At 34.0% G+C, this 12,801-nt stretch overlaps 1 long non-coding RNA gene across 3 annotated transcripts in view; it reads right to left on the minus strand.

The window, feature by feature from the left end:
• LOC135310050 (uncharacterized) overlaps nt 1-12,801 on the minus strand; it is a 60,645-nt gene that overhangs the window by 12,558 nt on the left and 35,286 nt on the right. For all 3 annotated transcript variants that reach the window (XR_010370325.1, XR_010370326.1, XR_010370324.1), the window contains 3 exons: nt 6,180-6,236; nt 5,888-5,971; nt 5,484-5,551 (listed from right to left, as the gene is read on the minus strand). This is a non-coding gene — a long non-coding RNA (uncharacterized LOC135310050). The remainder of the gene's footprint in view (nt 1-5,483; nt 5,552-5,887; nt 5,972-6,179; nt 6,237-12,801) is intronic.

The raw sequence follows: 12,801 nt of genomic DNA on the forward strand, positions 1-12,801 counted from the left end.
AACAATTGTGTGATGTAATTTTATTTGCTGACGACACGTCACTACTGTTTAAAGTTGATAGAAAAAGTAGAAATTATAACAATGTAAGCAACATTATGTCACTTGTGCTTGAATGGTTTACAACTAATAACCTGGCTTTAAACACAGACAAGACCAAGTGTATTAAGTTCTCTCTTTCAAACGCACCCCAACTTGATATTCCTTTAGTAGTTAATGGTAAAGTATTAGAATGGGTACACAGTGCCAAGTTCTTGGGCATTACTGTGGATAGTAAGTTTAAGTGGGATAAACATATTGAAATCACGGCCAAAAAACTTAGTTCGGCAGCTTTTGCAGTGAGAAGGATCAGACAGTGTACAAACATCGAAACAGCTAGGCTCGTGTATTACAGCTACTTTCATAGCATAATGTCCTACGGATTATTGTTATGGGGTAATGCAGCTGACATAGGAAAAATTTTTGTTTTACAGAAACGAGCAATTCGTTTTATTTATGGGCTTAAGCCACGGGATTCCTTGCGAGAATTATTCAAATCGATAAATATTATGACTGTTGCATCTCAGTACATCTTCGACGTACTTATTTTTGTTAAATCTAACTTACACCTGTATAAAACATTGAGCGATGTTAACAGTGTAGTCACTCGTAATAGGCATAAACTTTGTATGAACAGATTCCGACTTAAAAAGGTTAGGCGGTCTTTCGTGGGTCAAAGTGTTAAATTGTTCAATAAACTCCCTGTAGAGGCTATTAACTTGCCAATGCCAAAATTTAAATCATATATTAAAAATGCTTTAATGGCTAATGCTTATTACACGATTAGCGACTATTTAAATGATAAAAAACCTTGGACCCTTCCTAAAACTTCCACCTCTCACACTTGATTTTAATTTTTTTTTATTTTTTATTATTATTTATATATTTTCTTGACATGTTTATTACATATATTTTGACATTTATTGTAAAACATATACGTGATTTGTGATCTCCAAGTGTCTGAAAGTAACATAGGTATCTATTATGTTAGATTATGGAGATCGAATATGTCATGCACATTCAAATGGTCAAACCGGTAGCGGCATCGTGGATCGGGTCGGGAGGTTCCCTCTATTGTGGTTGAGCTTCGCGATGTCACTCTGTCACAATGTCACTCACGCGTCAACTCGTGAACGGGTGCTGCCGGGGGAACTGGTCAGCTCGATCTTTTATTAAAAGTTTTTTTTTGTTTGGTTAATTATACATATATATATATAAGTATATATATATTTTCCTTTCATCAGTACTTGATCACAATCATAATATGTTTCAGTATACCTTTTGACCATGTACTTTATTATGTACTTAATGTTATATTACTGATAAAAAATTATAACAAAAAAATTATACATAAATTTATATATAAAAAATGGTAAGCCCTTCTGGCATAATAGGGACCAACACTGTTTGAATGAGTTTCTTTCGGCATTTCTTCTCAGCAGTGGTCGTTCCGAAATGCTAGTAGTTTGTAGCTTAGTATCATTTAATTTAGATTATGACGTGAAAAAGTGCCTGTGAAGGCCTAATTTCTGAATAAATGATTTGATTTGATTTTGATTTTGATTTTGACTAGTTGGAAGGAAGCCTGTTTACACTGAACAGTGCATTGACTAGTCAATGATCGAATAAACAGCAAGGTCGGTGACAAATAAATATACATAGATACGTTGACATTATAAATTTTATCAACAATACAGTCTATGTATGTACGTTAGTGGCCAAAGCCAGAATTCTGGACCGAAGCCGAATATTTAGCTGAATGTCCTTAGAAATTTATTGTAAAGTGATAAAAGGGAATTTTATGTAAAATTAACAATTAAACTTATATGTTATAAGTGTATATTCAAAACTGGATTTCATGTAGTCAAAGATGAATTTATTGAGTGCCAGATTTAAAAACATAACCAAATTTATGTATGTAATCAGATTGTTAAAACTATGAAACGATCGCGGAATAACGAGAACTCTCCCAGACAGATAATATAGTAACAGTAGAGTAAATAATACATTGCATAACATTTTGCGATGCAGCGAATTCGAACGCGTTACTGAATCGAACGTCCTCTCGGTATTGCATGTTCGGGGATCGATTACATTTTCCGTTTGCCGACCACTTTAATGGAAAACGCTTTTTCCGGATATCAGACGGTATATGAAACTGCAGCAGGGTTTATTTTGACTTGGTATTTACATTTTGCTGTTTTTACTCTGGCTGGTTTAATTAAACGACGCAGCAAAGGCCACATCTGTTTGTTGTGGACAAGTTCTGCTTGCTAGTTTCTATTTCAATATGAGATGAATGTATGAAATAAATGTGTTTATATTTTTGATGTTCGTCCGAGTAAAATTATGGTAAAGCAGAATTTCGTGCGAAACTATTTCTCGTTGTTCTTGTCTTGTTGTCTCGTACGGGTTTTGAGGTCGTTTAAAGATAGTATTTATTATTTGTTTATATTGTATCGTGTATCTTTGTTGTAGCAAAAATTTCAGATTAGGCACTTTGCCACAGGTAAAAGTATAGGGAAAAAACTATTTGAGAACAAATTGATAAAATATTGGATATAAACCTTTGGTCACACCTACTCCATACTTTATTGTATGTGTATAACGTCACACATAACGATACTCGTTATGTGCGTCTGGAAGATTCGTTCACCCTTTTAAAATGTAAATGCAACTACTATAAATGTACGAGTATTAAAACTATCAATGGATCAATTTCACAGTCATCGCCCTAACTTAATCAATGTACAATTAACTGCAAGTCAAGTTGTATATTATTGAATTGCATCTACCCTGGCTATTTCCACCACATATCTGTGCAAGATATGTGGTGGAAATAGGCGCGAATGTTTAATTGTTTTTTACTGAAATTATTGATTTGCTGTTGATAGTACAATGTAAAGGAAGAATATTATTAATGAATCTTCAATCTCTCTCTTACAATTACATAAAACACGCAAAATGTATTTAAAAAATGTAAAATGTCTTCTGTATTACGAAGAATCTTCTTGTCTTGACGTTGTAAGCAGAAATATGCTCGATCCACATGAAAGACAAGGTAGTGAGAATTGGTGACGTCCAGGACATCTCGCTACCCATGTCTTTCACGCGGCAGGGAGCAAGCGCCGGCGACACTCGAGGATCCGGATGCTTTACGTAGAAACGTCTAAACGCCAAGAGCTAGATACATAATTACAAGTCCCTCTTTATGCAGTATGCGCCAAAAGGGCAAAGGGGGCGGTTACAATGCGCTGTCGCAGCAAATCGCTCAAATTATCGTATCGTTTCCTTTTTATGATTAATTTATGAAATGATTGTGTGACCGGACGCAAAAAATTTAATAAGGAAATCGTTATCCAAGTGTAACTTCTTTTTACAAATAGGCAGCTTTGTAATGCAATTGAATGAAATGACACTGGCCTACACATTTTATTCCGAAGCAAAATCATTAATTTTCCATAGTGATTTATGCTAATTCGATTTGGCATTATTTGATATTGTAAAAGCGCGTAGGTTGATATATCAACACAATTTCGAAGACAGAAAGAAACAAATGGAGATGATCAAATAACGGAAATTCTCTAATAAATATAATTCACATACGTATTTAAATTATATTATATATTCAATGTTATTTTCATTCATTAATTTGAAAATTACAAGATTAAAAACATTTTTCTCGCTTCTCGACCCTTGTACTACCGTGACATGGAACATATAATCCGCAAGAATTTACTCCTAATCTACTCTTTTAGAAAAAACAAGAAATACAAGCAAGGTAATATAATTTAATATGCATAAATGTAATTTAAATTTCTTAGGAATTAGCTATGCGGTTTTATTTATGATTATTCCCTCAAAAGTGTCCTGCAATACCTATGTCGACACACTTTACATAGCAATTCATTATACTTTATAAAGCAATACATTCATTTTTAAAATTGCTAAATGCCTATCTAATCCTTGACAAAACAATATGGTTGAATTAAAAATAAGATATTTTGACATTTAATATTTTTCTTCTTTTCTGAAATCAAAATAACATATCCATCTCATCCAGATCTATCAGAAATACGAGTCCCAAAAAGTAAACCAGTGTAATTCCATGAAATAACAATCGATGACACAATCATTAAAATAAAAGTGTGAAACACTTTTTTTTACTAAATATTAAAATGTAAATAAATTAAGATTAATTATATAATATTGGTAATTATACAACCATTACATATTTATTTTTATTCAAAATAAGGATATTTATAAAAATCTAAATTAGGTACAATCTATGCTAAAGGATAATTGCAGGTACATTTTTTCTGTCATCACAAAATTGATATTTAAGTAGAATAAGGGAAATTAGTAATTAACAACACACACATGAAATATGGAGGGAAAATGAATTGCATGTTTCCGTAAATTCCCAATTTTGCGTCAAGTGTGAAAACTAATAAGTATCTTTAAAATGTCGCGCCTCTAACGGCGAATTTTCTGGCGTTAGCCCCCTGTGAATTTCCAATTTGAACAGTACAAAAATATTCTCATGATATTTTATAATTTGAAGTTTACAATTAAAATTTTATGCGATATACGAGTGCGCATTTATCATATCATCTATTCATCATACTAATATTAGTAGGATATATATACATATAAAAGCAAAAAACGCTCACTTATCACGAAATCTCGAAAACTACTGAGCCCATGAGGATGAAATTTGCCAGAAAGGTAGATTGTGTTCATTGGTTTCCGACACCATTGGATTTACGATTTAGTCAAGAACAAATAGGAATTATTAAAAAGGATTTTTTGTAATTTTTAAAAATAATATTTGGTATAAGCGCAAACTAGCGCCATCATCGCAAAATTATCGATGTATTTAATTTATTCGGGAAAACAACAAAAATCTTAATAAATTATGCAATACCAGATAAAAATTGTTATTAATAAATCAAACTAAATTAGAAATCACGTTACTAAATCCTAAAAATGTCCTAACTTTACGCAGAGTGAATGAATGTTACATTACGAGCAAAAAATTCTTACATTTGAGATAAGAATCGACTGTTTTCACTAGTTAGATGGAATCAACTAGTGAAATTGATCAAGCCAATAACTTTAATCGCAGGAATCATGCAATTCACATGGCGATGAACTTTAACAATTAGCGAAATAACTTGCTTAATTAACATTGAAATAATGAATGACCAATGTATAAAATGATAAAAGTGTAATAGATAAACTCATGATATAAGTGTGATGACATAAAAAATAAGTCGCTTCAGCGCAGGGATGAAAAAGAAAACGAAAAAAACACAGATATAAGAAAATACGGACGATGAGAAAAGCGATAACGTGATGCGAGAGAAGCGGTGCAGTACTTATTGATTGAAAATGGTGTAATTGTGGTATGATGGACGTTTCTCTCGCATGCCATTGCTACCTACCTGTGAAAGCGTTCCGGGGAGGCGCGAGGGTGGTGGCTGCCAGCCGGCCCCCCTTCCGGTGTGATGCGCTGTCAAAGGGACCACAAAACCCATTCAAATGATTCATTTATATCAAATACGCTAGCTAGCTTCATAAATTGCATTAATTGATTCGTTTGCAAAGCAATTTCACAACAAGATCATTATTCGTTAAATTTATATAAAAACGAATAAAAATCTTTCCGGTATATATACATATATAATCACTAAAATTAAACACGCAAGTTTCGCTTATGCCATAAAATGTTTCGCTTAGACACTACAGTTGAAATAAATCTTAATCTAACAAATAATTACTAATGATATAAATCGTACTAATATTAATTATAATACTAAAATACTAAAGTAAAAAAGTCTATATTTACCTGTTAAAACATATTTTATGAATACTGGCACTGAAGTCAGAAGATATGCATGTCAGGAATGGTCAACAGCTCGCTTTATTTAATCTGTAACAAAAGAAAAACTGTTGTTTGATACCAGAAAACAAACACATATTCATCTTTACTATAAAATACTGTACTCAACATAAACACAGTTGCGCACAGCAAAGGCCGCAGAGCAGACATATAAAAAAATAGAAATTCGCAGAGCAATGACAATTAAATAATACAATAAATAATAATAAAACTACCCAAATTTAAATTAAAAACTCACCGGTGGTGGTGTATCGACAAGAAGGACACATTCCCTTTATGTTCCAACTATCGTTACCTGCGAAAAAAAGCTGATTTTAAAAAATACTGCTAAACACAAAAATAATAAATGTCGATGTGTGAGAGATGTGCGCCTCAACAGCTGTATATTACCGTTAGAACGAGATGCGGCGCGGTTGTTCCTGTTAGCGCAGCGGACGACAAGCTCCGTGCTTGCTTTACAGACAACTGGCTCAAGTACAGCCCATGGCGAATGCAAGAACGACAGCGCATGCGCTATCCAGCCTTCCCCGGACCATCTACTTTAATTATGTGTGGGTAACGTGTGGACAAAACCACACAAATTATCACAATTGATCATTTAATGTACTACGCCTACCCACACATTGGTGCCACCATTACATTTTCTATCAATTATCTTGTTTATTGGCAAAAACAATCAATAATTACAAATTATGCTGCATTCAATAGTTTTCATTAAAGGAAGAAAGCGGAAGTCATTGAAATCAGTGTAGTATATTGTCAACCAGTTTTATTCACGCTCGCTCAAAGAAATCTGGCATAATTACGCTCTACCCCCATCTAGTGGCGAGTAATCACTTATACAGTAATGTACTTTACTATTTGTCAATCAATGTACAGATTTCCTCACGATGTTTTCATTCACCTGCGCAAGTGGCCTTTGAAAACTACTATAGTAATATTTGTATTGAAACATTCATTATTTTTCCACTATTTAACAAAGTTTCTTCATTAACAGAAAGTCACAATCAAAAAAGTTCAACCTAGTGCACCTATAGAAATTTTTCGATTAAAGATCCGATTAAACCTTCGAAAATTAGAGAACATTGATGAAATGTACCTTGTTTGCACAATAATTGAGCCCAGGTTCGAAGTTGAGCCCTTTCGAAATCAGGCGGGCGTGAACGGACCGCCACCTCCTATCAATCGTCTTTTCAACTTTAAATTGATAACAGAAACAGATAACAACAATATTTATATCACAGTCAATCTGTCTATATCTTTATAATTTATGAATTCAACACATATGCAACAACACATATCAGGATCGATAAATTTGCTTAACCAACATTGTCGCCGTAATAAATAACCAAGTATCGACAAAATGTGGGGTGGAATAAAATTTCATATATTTAAAAATGTCGTGATTTTTATATAGAAAACTTTGTATCATTCAAGATATGAAGTTCGATTTGTAAATGATGTCATAATAAAATTTGGGGACAAATGGAGGTCGCATCAAAATCCGACACCGATCCGAGTATTCAAATTGATTAATTTGAATACTAATACTATTAAATGTTTAATGTGACACTTGTCTGGTTATAAAAAACAATTTGGGGAAATAAGAACTCATGCCGAACATGAGAGATGCAAAAGATTAAGCATCTTAAATACAAATCTGTACAGTTGGTGTAGCAAATTGACACTAATATACTGGCTTGAGGCCTAAATATAACAAAGCTTACTTTTCTCCGTTTGATTTAATTTATATCTTGTTTCTTAACTACAAATAATGAAATTAGTATGAGATTATACGAGAATGTAATCAAATGGAAAGCGTAAACATTTTATGGTAAATTATAATAATTTCTTTCATTTTCATTCATAGATGCGCTGTTCTTTTTAGGTTTATTTTATGCTAAACTGTTGGGCCGATAGCAACAGCTAGTACCTAATAAGGGAGTCAATCCATATACCGTAGGCATCACCAGGTATTTGATGAACATTATTGATTGTATTTTGCGGTAAACAATAAGAAGTATGTAAACCACAACCGCCAGAGTAACGTACCGCATTATAATGTGATACATATTTTAATCTAGTTGTTAACACAAAATAAATTTATTTGCCATATAGTGCAGAATAAGAAACATTTCTCATCGATTTATTTTAATAAATATAATATATGTAATAAGAGTACATTTTAAAATAGGTGTGATCAATAAAAAATAAAATTAAACTAAAAACATTACTGGCTTTCTCAATTACCCTGATTTATCCGGTTAGACCTAGGTACAACCGTTCTCGGTTGGTTTAAATTTCTTTTAAACAAACTGTCATTCCAATGCTGTTAGTTAGGTTAGGATGAAATTTTGCAAAGAGAAATATCAGAAACTATAGACTCCTTATAACGAATCGTTGGAGGTATCTAATGAAAGGTACAGCCGATACCTTTCCAGACGTCCTACCCAGAGGTAACAACTGGCAACACCAAACCAAGCTAATTCAAGATGTATTCAAAGTTTCGTTTCATAAAATGTATTTTAACAATCGCAATTTTAATCTGTCTGAGCTCTTCAACTGTATTCATTGACTGCAATGACTGCAAACAAAGCAGTACAGCAGGAACATGATAGCGCCCGTTCATAATTCGCTTTTCGCTAATTATAATATATATTTTTTTAATTTTTGACATAACATCAAGATATTTCGATATGATTATCAATGTAATAAGATGTTATTAAAGGTAAAGCATAGTATCAAGTAAGTATTATGAATAATATTTAATATCAAAATAAGGTTTAACTACGTCAGTTCAGTCGCGAATATCGGAAAGCTTGTCTTATTTAGAAATCGATGGGATCGCGCAGGCGCAGTGAGGTTTTCACGATTTGCGACGTTGCTTGAGCTTAGCCCCGAATCTTGTGTTGGTGGGAAATTGGATATTCACACTTCACAATACGGGCTACTTTCGGTAGCTAGTACCGTAAATTCAGAACCTTTGCGTATTTGCACGTGTTGAGAAATTTGGTTTGAAAGGCTGTTTCGTACTAATTCGGTTTCCAAGTTTTGTGACCTAATTACATGTGGACAATTTGTCCAAGTCATTAAAATTATTTCGTATTTGCGTCACTCGTCATTGGCAACTGAACAAAAATAACGTATTCTTTTAGAAAATATGTTTTATTGTTAGTCACTAACTACATACCTGTGTGGCTTAGGGCCGAGTTCACCGACTTTTTAATCGACTGTTTAACACTTAAACAGCTGATTACATCTTTTTTGGTGTTCACCATTTGCAAACCATTGGTTAGCTTATTTAAATCAATCAATCTTACCGTGTTCGGAATCGCCGTTTATCCGTCGGTTATGCCTTATTTTGAAATTTGCCGTGCTGTGCTTGCTTGAGTGCGTATAGGTTAGTTTCGATATTTCACCGTGTTACTTTCTCCTACTTTGTTTCCTAGCTATATTTATATAAAAATGCAGTCAGTGTTCAACGAATAGTAGATAATTATCAGGACTTCTACTTCGATTCTAGAAAATTTAGAAGTTTTGGAAAGGAGAACAAAACGACCCACGTAAACGAACAACGTAAAGTGCGCAACTATTACGAAAAATACGATGAAGAATTTTATTTGTTTGTAACGGATAAACTCGAAAACTACTCGATCAATTTAGATGAAGACGATGACACTCCTAAGTGACATGGGCTACTTTTTTAAAAAGAAAAGTTGATCCCAAAATGGTCAAAGGTCAACATTGAAATTTTGTATGAAAAATGCTTTGTACACGCTTATCTCCGGAAATACTGGTCCAACTTTAATAATAAATAAAAAAGAAAAATTACAACCATACACTTAAAGTATTTTTGCCCGGTCAGGCTCGAACCGAGTACTATTTCATCAAACGTAATCGCAAATTCACGCTGTCAACCGCTAGGCCAGTGAAAGCTTTCTGCGAGTGTCGAATTTTCGAATGGGCTTTTATAACTTTTGACTCAAAAATGTTACGATAAATGTATTACGTCATTTGTTCATTCACTCAGAACGCTTGTTGACCGACCGATTTACTAACCAGGGTTCAAATTTTCACGGTGAACAGTGATAAGTTGATGGGTTGTTTAAACGATGGTTAGAAATTAATCGGCCGGTTGCTTAAACATCGGTTAAATACAAGTCCGTAAACTCGGCCCTTAATAAAAAGTACGTCGAAATAGTAACTAGTGAAAGAAAAATTAAATAAAACCTAGTCTTCAAACATTTCATGGATAAATTGACATTGGTGATAACTGGGATTCGGCCCAGAGTTGTTTTGACTCGAGCCATCAATTCAGCAAGCCTTCTCGCATCCTCGGTCCGTAAGGTGTAAATTTGCAAAAAACGGAAGTACCATCAATCGAATTGAAATCAAGTTCACCTTCAAAATTATTCATTACTGGGCGTACGTAACATAATCCTACTAACAAAGTGAAGTACAAATAAAGTAGGTTTGGCTCGGAGATGTAACATGATATTGTTGTCTTGATCCCAAAATGAGCGTTTCACGTGTTTGACCATAAACGCGTAGCCGCAACAAAGCTAATAAAAAATAAAAGACCAAAGAGAAAAAGTTTACAAAGAACACAATGAATAACGAAGACAATACGCCAAAGATATTGCAATACTGCGCAGATGAAATGTTTACAGCGTCCCTCACTCTCACGTGGAACCACCACGTGAGATTGAAGGACGCCCACATTTTAGGAGAATCGATATAAATCTGGAGATAAAATGGTATCTTACAAATTTTAATAAAAAGTATATGAGCAAATTGGAAATCTCATTCTACAAAATCTCAATAAACAATAAACTAGAGGATCGACTGATCCCCGAAATCATTGGACGTGATTATTGGACGCCAATATACAAGTCTTTAAAATTAGAATAGAGCATGTATAGAAATAAGTTTTCATAGTCACCACTTAGTTCGTTGTAGGGTAAATCGTGAGCAACCATCTTGGTTGTCACTTAGTTCACTGGTGACGTAAAAATCAATTCAGATGCGACTCGAATAAAATCTGACACCATTGACTATCTACAGATTATCCACACGATAAGAAAAAAGAGGCTGAGAAATGCGGACAGCATGCCTACCTGACCTCGGCTCAAGTGAAGGAACGGTAGTAGTGCATCATCGCACGAGTTCAACGTCACGAGTTTTTCGTCAGTTTTACAACGCCATTGAGAACGTACTCTTAACTACATGCTGTTAGCCGTGGCATTCGCTGCAGCGTGGATCATCGCGGTCGAAATCCGATCCATATGAGTATAGTGAGTACTACGGTTTGTTTTGTACAGAAAGCAATTATTGTGTTAACCTACATCAATTTGGAGAGCATTGCTAATAACCAAACACTATGATGAATATAAATATTATATAGACATTAAAGATACAGAAAAATTATATTGAGAGTAGATTTCAAATTAGAATGTTCCTAAAAATAACTGAACAAACTCGTTCACCTATTATCGCTTTTATTTTTAGGGCATTTAATTTACGAGCATAGTGCGTTGTGTCTATACCTACTGTACCAATTTTTATTATGATGTGGCTTTGACATTGTTCACATGTGCATTGAAATTGCGACTGTAACTCTCACTCTTATTTACGGTAAGTACTCATTAGTACCCACAGTTTAACTGTTTATTTATAATGAAGTCTATTATAACAATAGCCGTATTAACACAAACGGAATTTCTTTTATGAAACATTATCAGCTGAACATTGAATTAAACAATAAACTTGTAGTGAATGGGATGCCGTATGTTTGCCCTGCGGGTCTTCGACTCGCGAATTAGAATCTATGTAGCCAAAGACAACTAAGTACTTTGCAGTAAGAAGATAATTTGATAATGTATTCGTTTCTATATGTACCCTAATATCAAATGATGGGCAGTTAGGCTTTTTAGGCAGTAGTGTTTAGCAGCGGCCGACAGTGAGTCCCAGTGACGATATAGCATCAAGTTAGTATGTGAAAACAATCGGTACAAACAAGTTGGTAACGTCACGCAGCGATAACCGTGTTATTCTATAACAATCATATCACTTAACGCACACGTCAGGTCGTCACGCGTCCGCGATATCTTCAGCGAAATAAATATAGACTATATGTAATGTAAACGAACGCTGGCCGCAAGAGACGCTGCGAAAATGTATGTCTAAACGTATTTTACGTTTAGATAAAATTACAAACCATTTTACTCTTATTATGCCCGTCCCGGCTACGCTCGGGTGAAACTATATAAATTTACACCTATATTTCTCAGGACTCACAGTATATGTTGGTGAAAATCGTACAAATATCCAAATGGTACTTTTAAGTATATCACGTTCACATATACAGACGCGACAGACGACTTTTTGTAAGAATTACACGTAGAGTTGAGGCCCAGTTTCTATCTGTATAAAGATCAAAATAAACAATATTTGCCACATAGGCAAATATTCAAACTTATTACTTGTAAGTCTAAGTTTTAAGACAGTACAATAGATATGATAGAATGTTCATTATAAATATTGAGTCAAGTAATTGTGAGATTATTTCGGTTTAAATTGTTATATCAAGTAGAAAATAAATAAGTAATAACCAGTTACGTGGAGACAATAGAAGGACATGCGCAAATTATGGGAAAATATCAGGACTAAGTAAAATACTGTAATTATGATAACAAGGCAGAATACAGATGAAATACTAGAACAAGAGAACAATTCGCTGAACGGGTTTAGTAGATACGCCGCCGCCGGTAGTGAGAAAGTTGGATTAGCGCCAACCATACATGGCGATGGAGCTCCAAACAACGGAGTATAAACACTGAATATCGTTGTTTAACCTACAC

The sequence above is a fragment of the Plodia interpunctella genome, chromosome Z (genome assembly GCF_027563975.2).
Source record: "Plodia interpunctella isolate USDA-ARS_2022_Savannah chromosome Z, ilPloInte3.2, whole genome shotgun sequence".
NCBI classification, from domain to species: Eukaryota; Metazoa; Arthropoda; class Insecta; order Lepidoptera; family Pyralidae; genus Plodia; species Plodia interpunctella.